Below are 10,284 nucleotides of genomic sequence, written 5' to 3'. Positions count from 1 at the left end.
CAGCAAAGCCCAGCCAGGACGAGCGTGGGCAGGGCTTTGAGACCCAGGGCAGGGCTGTCCGAGGTCCTTCTCGCTTGGTGTTGCTCTGGGGACACAGGCCTGGGCCCCCGTGTGCGTGTGCAGCAGCCATCGCTACGCAGAAGCAGAGAGGCGCTCCTGAAACGCCCTGACGGGGGCTGCTGGGGTCGGCTGGGCCGTGCCAGGTCATCTCGAGGTTCTGGCTCCCTAAGGACCTGGATAACTTGTAATAAAATCTGAATAACTAGCAACAGTGATCGGCGCCTTAGAGATGCTTGGTAAGTGTTTGGATTTTGGCAGAGGAGGACTTTGCGACAAGAGGTGGGAGAAACGGAAAATACTGTCATCAAAATAAAATGCTGTCATCAAAATGCACCAACAACTGCCACCAAGGTGTGGTCAGTCTAGTCGAACCAACGGCACAGATGACAAATGAAAGGGCATCCGTGAGCCACCGCTGGAAGGGGCGTGGGTCTCTCAGGGCACCAGCAAGGCAACCTCCATGCCAGCAAATTAACCAGTACACTGGTCAACCAACCGCTACACCCGTAAACCAACCACTATACAAGTAAACCAGCCTCCATGCCAATAAACTAACCACTACCCTAGTCAACCAGCCACTACACCAGTAAACCAGCCTCCACACCAATAAACTAACCACTATACTAGTAAACCAGCCTCCACACCAGTAAACTAACCACTACACCAGTAAACCAACTACGACATAGTAAACCAATTCCATACCAGTTAAGAAACCCCCTCATCAGTAAACCGACCACAACTTAAGCAATCTCCACAGCAATAAACCAACCTCTACACCAATAAACTAACTGCTGTACTAGTAAACCTACCTCCATGCCAATAAACTAACCATTACACCAGTAAGCCAACTACTACACCGGTAAACTGACCTCCACACCAATAAACTAACCGTTACACTAGTAAACCAGTCACTACACTGTAAACCAACCCACTCCCAGTAAACTGACCTCCATACCAGCCAGTCAAACTCCACACCAATTAACTGACCACAACACTAGGAAACCAACTGCTACACCAGCAAACCAACCCCTATGCCAGGAAACTAAGCTCTACCCCAGTTAACAACCTCTGCTCCGGTGCACTGACCACCACAGGGAGCAGCAGCCGCCATCCCCGTGTCCGCGCCCCCGTGTCCGCGCCCCCGTGTCCGCGCCCCTGTGTCCGCGCCCCGGCTGGCTCCAGACCCGCGTCATCAGGAGCTGCCCCTCAGGTGCAGGAGGCCCTCAGGACCCTAGTGACGGGCCCTCTGGGAAGAAGGCACTCCCAGTCACCCCGGACTGATCGGATGCTCGGTGCCCGCTTACCTGGGCACCCAGCGGAGGGCTGTGCTGGGCACAGAAGCCAGCATTCTGTGCACATCACAGGGACGCATGCCGTCAGACTGTCCCCACCTCCTGCCGCATCAGAGACCAGATATGGACACAGAGGGCACGGCCACTACCAGGGGGCACGGCCACCTGCACCGTGTCCTCAGGACCGCTCCAGCCCCAGGTCATCTGGAGCAGGGGCATCAACCGTTCCTTCACGAGCTCAGCACTGGGTCTGTGTTCCTCCAGCCCTTGACTTGAATTTAGAAGGACCTTCCCCAGCCGCCTGCGGCCTGCGTGTCCTGCCACCCCAAGCCCAGGAGCTCCAAGAGCCCAGGACTCTGTCTTCACAGGCGCAGCCCTGCAGGGGTCTAGCAGGTGGTCCCACCGGGAGGTCAGAGCACGCTGCCTGCCCTGTCCTGACGGTCCCTGGTGGATACACCTGCAGCGACAAAGGGCCAGTGAAACACGGCTCAGGCAATTCAGGCCCAAGGACGCCGAGCCCTGGAAAAGACGTTGGCCCTTCTCCACGTGATCGGTCACCTAGTCAGACCAAGGGACCACCCGTGTGGTGGGGAAGGAGAGGCTGGGGTCCATGGGCCCCCAGTCCCCAAATCGTGTAAGAGCAGGAGCTGCAGTTCCCGGGAGGCCATCTGGCTACAGCCATTTCCAAATACACCCTGGAACCAGCCAGGACAGGGGAGGGGTCCGTGTCAAGGTCCTAGGTCACGGAGGGGACGATTGGCCACGGGACAGGAGCTGCCCTGTCCCAAGCAGAGGTTCTCGTGGCTCCCGTGACCTGAGAGCAGAAATCCCTGCTGTCTCGTGACGGACGGAGGCCTCGGGCTGCGGCAGCTCGTGGACCAGGACCTGGGGAGGGGCTCCCTCTGCTGAGGTGGAAAGTCACCTGGAAAGAGCCCAGCCCAGGCAGCGCGCCGCCCGCGCCAGGATTAGCTCTAAGCACCAATTTCTCCAGCTGTTGCCAAAGACAAGAAACACTTCCAAGAACCCCGGTGCAGAGCCTCCTAACGGAAATAGCACCGCAGTCCCACCGGCCCTGGCTGGAAGGTTCCAGAAGGCACGGAAGGACCAAAGCCACGCACTCTGAGTTGAGAGACAATTCAGATGGCTAATGTCTTCCTGAGCAGGAACCAGAACAATAATGCCAGGAAACCGGGGCTCCATGAAGGCCCTCCGGCAAATCTGGAGGAAGCACCTTTAGTTTGTAAGACTCACGGGCTGCTGCCCGAAAAGACGGACAAATACCAACCGCCGAGGGGAGACACTCGAAGGATAAAGTCGGGGCGGCTGCTGGCCATCCCAGTAACGCACAGCCGTTCACGCCGCCACCACCCTGTAGACACAGCTCCGCCCGCTGCGGGTAAAACCTGGCTGCTACGTGACGGACCCCAACATGCCCGGAGGGGGTTGCCGTCCTGGTACCCTGAGCGTGGGCCCGAGTGTGACCTTGAGTGCGACCTCGAGGGCGACCCCCTAGTATGACCCCCAGTGTGACCCTGCCTGTGACCCATGTGCCCACCGGCTGAGTTCACCACCCTCTGCCGGTCACTCTGCGTGTGGTTGGCAACGAGGGTCCTGGCGGCTCTGTCTGTCCTTCTGACGCCGGGTCACCTCTGGAGCATCCGCCGGAGGCCCTCACTCTGGAATCATCTCCGAGGCGCCAACGCGGCCCGGGGGTGCCTCTCGCAGGATGAGGGCGCGGGAGCCGCACCCGCATCGTCTTACTTTCTGAGGAAGGTCTTCTTTTTCCGGTTTTACACGAAGAGAGACCAGTAACCGGCTGGGGGGGGTCCGGCAGCGGCGCGCGGGGCTCAGGAGAGGAGCTCAAAGCACAGCGCAGTTTTGCGCCCAGCATGTGGCCGCTGCCTCGCGTGGGGAGGAAACACATCCCTTCCGGTGCCTCGGAAATGCCCAGAGACGAAGGGGTGCTGGAAACACGCCAACGGCAGCGATGTGGGCAGAGGCCCCGAGGCCCCGTGGCCTCTTGTCTGGGACCAGGAGCCGAGCACCGGGCAGGTGGTGAGCTTCCCGAGGAGCGGGGCGTGCAGTCAGGCCAGCGGGCCCCTCGAGTCCCAGCGCGGCGGGAGCCTGGCCCTGGGCTGCTCTGGGAGTCGGCTCGGCCCAGACCCCAGGCCGGCGGGGGTAGTGGGTGTTTAGGGCGACCCCGTTCCCGCACACGCTGCAGAGCAGATCGGGTCTAGACGGCTTTCCCGAGGCCTGCGAAGGCCACGTTCAGAAGAAACAAGTCATGGTGTCTTGACTCACTGCGGAAACCCGGCGAGACCCTCCCGGAGTCTCTCTGCTCGTGGTTACGCGTCCACGGCCCAGGAGCAGGGAGGGAGCTACCCTCACCCGCAGGGCCAAGGGCCCGGCCCTGCCTGCTTTGAGGAGGGCAGTGCCCACAGCGGCCCAGCCGGGGGAGGACAGGGCCACACTCAAGACGGCGCTGCAGCCCGTGGGGAGGCTGAGAGCGATGCAGGAGCCACAGCCCCAGGCCCCTCAGAAGCGCTTCCCGTGATGCTGCCGGCTCTCCTGCGCCCGGGGCTTGGCCCCAGCAGCCGGATGGTTCCCCCAGGACCACACGGAGGGAAGAGAACAGGGCTGTGTGTGTACCTTCTCCTCAGAAAACACAGAGCACGCGAGCAGAGAGCCCCGTCTCGATCCCACCTCCCCTGCCAGTCACCACCAGCCCTGAAGGGCCGTCTATACCCGCCGTTTCAGCCCCTCTCCTGCCTTCCCGCACCCCCCCATCAGCTTTCACCGCCGACACCCCACAAACACGACCGTCAGTGGCCTCGGGTGGCTCCAAAGACCAGTTCAGCCCCCTCACCCCCAACTTAACCTACAGGAGCGTGAACAGGGGACCCCCCCGACTTAACCTACAGGAGCATGAACAGGAGGACCCCCCAAAATCACATGGATTCCATTTCCTACCTCACTCTCGCCTCCACCCAGGCACCTCCTCCCTCCACCTGCAGTGGCCTCCGGGTCGTCATGGTGCCACCTGCTGGGAGCTGCTGCTCAGGACCCAGGTCCCCAGAAGAGGCAGAAGGGGGCCTGGTCTGTTACCGCGTGTGGCCGTGGGCACAACAGGCGACTTCAGCCAGCGGCCCCTCCCCTGCTCTCTGGGCCGCAGACCCTGGCCTCCACCCAAGGCCCCGGGCTCCTTCGGCTCCCCCACCCCCTTCCGCAGAGACTCCATGTCCCCAGAGGGTCCTTGGAAAATCCAAGGAGAATCGGGGCACGAGGTCAGCGTCAGCTGCCGACGCCATTAGCGGGAGGGGCTGGAAAACGCGCGGATGTCCCGGAACACAGTCCACCACCGCCCTCGCGGTGACAGTGACAGCAGCGTTCGACCCACTGGGCCTGAGCGAGCGTCCACAGGCTTTTCCTCAAATCCTGAAAACCACCCAACAGACAGAAGCCAAGGCCAGGGCAGCTGAGCAGGGCTCAGGGTCACACAGCTGGGAAAGGCGCCTGGCACCCCGTCTGTCCCTCCCTGTCTGTCCCCCCACCCCCGGTCTGTTCATCCTCAGGCGAGACCGCTTCCCGACCCTCAGGTCCCCTCGTCCAGTGGGTTCAGGGCCTGGCGTCAGAGCCACACGGCTCCCCCGTCTCTGGGTGGCATCTCCCCAGGCCCTCACGCTGACCTCACTGCCGGCAGGGCCACCATGGCCTCATCACAGGTGGCTGGTGACCACGGGTCTGCCTACATCGAGGGGGCAGAACTGGGCAGCACAGGCAAACCAGGGTCAAAGTGACCTTGACAGTGGCCGTCGTTCATGCAGACGTCCCCCAGGTCTTCACCACAGGGAAAGCACAGCCAGACTGGCCGGCGGGCAGGCCACACGGTCACGCCGTCTCCAGGGGGCTCTCAGGGCAGCTCTTGTTCTGTAAGAGTTGGAACCGGGTCTGGACGCTCCTCTGATCCAGACGCCATGTCCTTCAGAGCTGTTCCCCGACTTCTCTGCCGGCCTGACAGGCCTGGGGACCACAGGGGACACGACAGAGAACGGCCACCGTGGGTCCAGTAGCTCCAGACCCATGAGGAACCAGGGACCCTGTTCATCGTTCCTCCTGTTAGACCCCAGCCGGGAGCCTCGACGGACACACGGACACACGGACAAACACTGACACAGACAGGCACACACGGACCCAAGCACACAGCACACACAGACGCACACACGCTGACACCGACACACAAACGTGCAGACTTACACAGACACGTTTTCTCACCTCTTCGCCTCGCGGGGCCTCGCTCGGCTTTCCCGCAAAGGCTGCGACGGCCCCCGCCCGTTTTCTCCATCTCGGCTTAGAAGCAGCGAATCGCCAGGACTGGGGACACCCGCGGGCCTCGCACTGGGGAGCCGTGTCTTCACTCAGGGCCCAAAAAACACAGGCCAGCCCCTCCCGTGTGATGGCCACCCCGCTCGGGCTCCGGAGGAGAAAGGTGTCACCTCCAGGGAGCCCATGGGGCAGGAAGCGGCCCGCGCCGTGGACCCGCGGGCGAGGACAGGCGAGTGATGAGGTCCGGGCCGGAGGCCCTGCCTGGGCAGGAGGCGCCTGGGGCTCCGGGCACACGGCCCTCCCAGCCTCGCGGACCTGCAGCCCAGCCCGGGCGCCTCCACTGAGGGTCACTGGGCGAGGCTGAGCAGAGTCAGCCTCCTTAGGAAAGGGAAGAAGCAGCAGCACACCTGTTTTTTTTCCTTTTAAAGGCAAAATCTAGATTACGTGTAAAATACACCTGGAAAGGGCATCTCGGGTGCAAGATGGAGACCCACGAACTGTGTCTGTGCATCCACTCATTTAAAAGCACAGACGCCGTCCCACCTGGCCCTGCAGGCAGCTCCCGTGGTGGTGCAGCGGTAACAACCCCGACTGGTATCCACGAGGACTTGGGCTCGATCCCTGGCCTCGATCAGTGGGTTAAGGATCTGGCGTTGCCGTGAGCTGTGGTGTAGGTTGCAGATGCAGCTCAGATCCTGAATTGCTATGGCTGTGGTGTAGGCCAGCGGCTACAGCTCCGATTAGACCCCTAGCCTGAGAACCTCCATATGCTGCAGATGCGGCCCTAAAAAGACAAAAAAAGATACACACACACACAAAAGATAACCCCCCAGCCCTGCAGGCACCACTCTGGGCCCAGACACAGGCAGCGCCAGCCCCCCAGTGTCTCTGCCCCACCCCTGGATGTGAGGGCCCCGGCGGGTGGGTGGCGGGAAGCGCCCTCAGGGACCACCTGCCCTGCCCCCTCAAGGTTGGGCACTAGCAGCCCAGCTGCGGGAGGGACCTTGGACAGACGCGTGCCCTTTCCTGCAGCAGCCACACGAGGATGAGAGCGACCCTGCATCCGACCATGGCTCTACTCGTCTCTTCACAGATGGGCCGCCTCGTCCCCTGAGCTGCCCTCCTCTGAAAAAGGGGGACAAGGAGCCTCGTCTTCGAGGAGGATCAGCAGATGCTCCGTGAAACGAGGGGCTGAAATCCTTGCCTGGTTTTGCTCACAATGGACTCAGCGTCTGTCACACGGCTGTAAAGTGTGTGACTTCAGTGCAAAGCTGGATGGATGGTCACTCCGCACGGCCCGCGGTGAAGATGCCACAGTCACTGAATCCGAGAGAAGCACCAGTCCTTCTGCTCGGTCCTGTTTATCACTCACCGACTAGTGCTCTATAGTCGGCCTGAGTCCAGTCTACGTCCAGCCTACGTCCAGCCTACGTCCAGCCTATGTCCAGTCTATGTCCAACCTATGTCCAGCCTACACCCAGCCTTTGTCACATCTCGAGCCCAGCACAGCCTGGCCACAGCAGGAGCTCCAGAAACATCCTCCGAGTGAAGAGAGGAAAAGGGACCCAGTTCAGGGTGGGCGTCCAGCCCCTCCGGCCGACAGTGAGCAGGGCACCGGTCGGCACCTGTTCACCTCTACCCGAGGCAAGAGGGCATTTACCCAGTGTCCACAGACCAAGAGCTCCTGGACATCCTGCAAAGCTGGACCCTGGGGAGCTGGCGGGAGGGGCGCCCCGCCGGGGGGATCGGGTTGGACCCCCGCAGTCTCCGTGTAGGACGCCCGGCAGCGCATACAGTTCACTTCTTTAGCTGACACGACCAGTTGGCTGCAAAAATAAGACTGTTCCGACCAGGATCCAATCAACTCTGCCCCTTGAGGAGCAGAGGTGCCCCCGGCCAACGAGGGGCGAGGCGTGGGGTGCTTTAACGGGGGTGAAGACGGGCCCAGAGGCACTTCCAACCCGCCGGGAGTGAGAGCCGAGGTCCAGAAGGTGGTCGGTGAGTCCAAGCAGCAGGGCAGACACGGCGCCAGAGGCTGGTCACCAGGGGCTCAAGAGGTGAGCGGGGGAGGGGGACACAGGAACAGCAAGTAACGAGGACGAGGACGAGGGCGAGGCCAGCACAAAAGCAGGAAGGTGCTGGGGAGGCCGGGCCTTGGGGGCGTCCGGGCGCATCCTGGCCTCTGCAGGGCTGGGCTACCCGCCCAGGCCTCGAATTTCAAGATGTTGAGTCCAGTGGGGGTGTTTCGCATTAAAACTCTGTTGCCTTCCCGTTCAGGCAGCCTAGGAACTACCCCAGCTCCCTCTCACCCTTGCTTGTACAAAAACACAGGTCACCGCCTATTCCTGTTTTAAGAACTAATGAGACTCCGGGGGCTCGGGCCCAAGCGGGGCGTCTCCTGGAGCACAGCTGCCCACAGGTGGCCAGAAAGAGCCCTGACGCATGCGACACGTGGGCCAGAGCCCGGTCCTGCGAGGCATCTGGCAGGAGCCCCGGGCTGCCCGGTGATGCCCATGAAACACCCGCATCCGGGGCCGAGCTCGGCGCCTGCACAGGGCCACGCGGTGGACGAGTGCAGAGACCGTGTGTCCGCGTTCAGGTTCCCAGAGGTCCAGGGCGCTGGGCTCCTGCGCAAGGAGCAGCCAGTGAACCAGGCGCTGCCGGTAGCATCTCGGGAGCAGCACCGCACGGAGCAGCGTTCATTCAACGGGCGTGTTCAGTGTCCCCAAGTTTGGCAAAACCAGGAAAGGACTGGCCTCAGCATCAGAAGAAGGGGGTTTGGGTCTTGGGTCCACAATCCCTGACTGCTGGGGGCGCCGGGGGCCCAAGACGGCGGAGGCGAGGACGTGGCCAGCTGATGCGCTCTGGGACACAGGGCACCGGCCCCGCGCCCTCACTGTCCTCACGCTGAGTCACGGTTCCAAGAACTGACGACACGGGCCAATTTCTGGTGCAGTAATTTTTAAAGAACACAAACACCCGTGTTTTCTGGGAACTTCCTCCGAGACAGCTGCAGACTAAGTTACTCAGCAGAGCCTGGGCTGTGTACCCGGACTTGTTTTGCTCAAAGAGGACAAAACAACAAGAGAATCGGTCTGTGTGCCAGGAAGAGAGAAGGTAACAGGAAAAGTCACGACCATGAGGTCATGTTGCTTTCCATCCAGCGCCAGAGACCATTACAGAGATTCGGTTTTCAGAAAACACACGGCAAACGCTATCCTGAAGACGAGGCTCGAAGTTGGAAACGTTACAATGGCAATCTCCTCTCCTTCCAAGCCTCCCAGATAGAAAAGCCACACTTTCCGCTCTGCCCTGGAACAGCCCCTACATGTGACAAGGGGACAGAACCCTCTCCCCCCGTAACACCAAAGTGGCTGTAAATAAGCTATTTCTGAAAAACGGGGCTTCCTGGCAGAACCGACTGGCCCAGCTTTAGACTTAAATGGCTGTAATGGCCCAGCCTGAGACTTTAGAAGCTTTCATGAAAAGACCCTGACTCTAAGATTGCTTGGTTGGCACGGGAGAGAGTTATGACACCAGGTCAGGGGCTGTGGGACAGACCCTGGCCGGCTTCCTACCTCTGGGGACCCCGCCTCTGAGCAAAGAAATCCAGACACTGGGAGAGCAGAGAAGATGCAATTATTTTCAACAAACCCCACAACCATAAACATAGGTACCACTGGAGCTTCTGGAACCTTCCAATTGCAAGCACGCTCCCTCGCGGTCAACGCCCTGGGGTTCGGGGTTTGAGAGCATTCACTACCATCGTACCAAAGAAGCGACTCCACAATTTGAAGATTTCAAGCAACAAGGCTCGAGACTCCACACCTGAGGAGGTTAGAACAGGGTTGGTTCGGGTCCTTTGTCCCAGACACTGAGTTAAAGACCACAGCCGATGGGACCGGACAGACACGGCCGAGGGACAGGCTGGCCGCGGGCACCAGGGCTGGAGGGCCCGGGTTCCATCGCAGGGCTGCTCCCCACTTGCTGGCCTGGGGCACTGCTGGCCTCTGAGCCTACAGCGGGTCTTGGGGGCGGGGCTGGGTGTGAGGAGGTCCTGGGCTCTGGGTGCTCTGGGGACAGATGGCATCTGACAGCTTCGTCCTGCTGCTGCACGTTCTGTCTGGGTGCTCGGGTCTCCTGGCTACGACTGTAGCGACCGATGAGGGTGCAGACCCAGAAGCAAAAGTTACAAAAAACTCAGACGACGTCCTGACACTGTCGGAAAACGTTTCCTAAATAAAATCGACGAGGATGCCTTAGGGGAGTCCACTAAGCACGAGTAAGAACCTTTGGGCAAATCACTTGGCAAACAAAACACAGCATTTGTGTCACTGGGCATATACTTTTGCACACAGGAAACAGGTGTGACTATCTTAAGGCAATGGGCGTTGCTACACGTTCTCGTTTTTAAAGCAAAAGATGTGGAGGGTCCGTGCCGCTTCTGTGCATCCACCTGTGCACATCGATGCGGCCCTCGGCCCTGTGCGAGCAGGTCACCCGCTGACCAGGACAGCACCTCGTCTGCGGAGTGGGGAGCGGTGAGCGGACCCTCTGCACCTCGGGCCAGAGCCTCTGGCAGCTTCCCGCCGAGGAGAGTGGGCTGTGG

Source organism: Phacochoerus africanus, chromosome 5, assembly GCF_016906955.1.
Source record: "Phacochoerus africanus isolate WHEZ1 chromosome 5, ROS_Pafr_v1, whole genome shotgun sequence".
NCBI lineage: Eukaryota > Metazoa > Chordata > Mammalia > Artiodactyla > Suidae > Phacochoerus > Phacochoerus africanus.
This window is presented reverse-complemented; position numbering follows the sequence as displayed.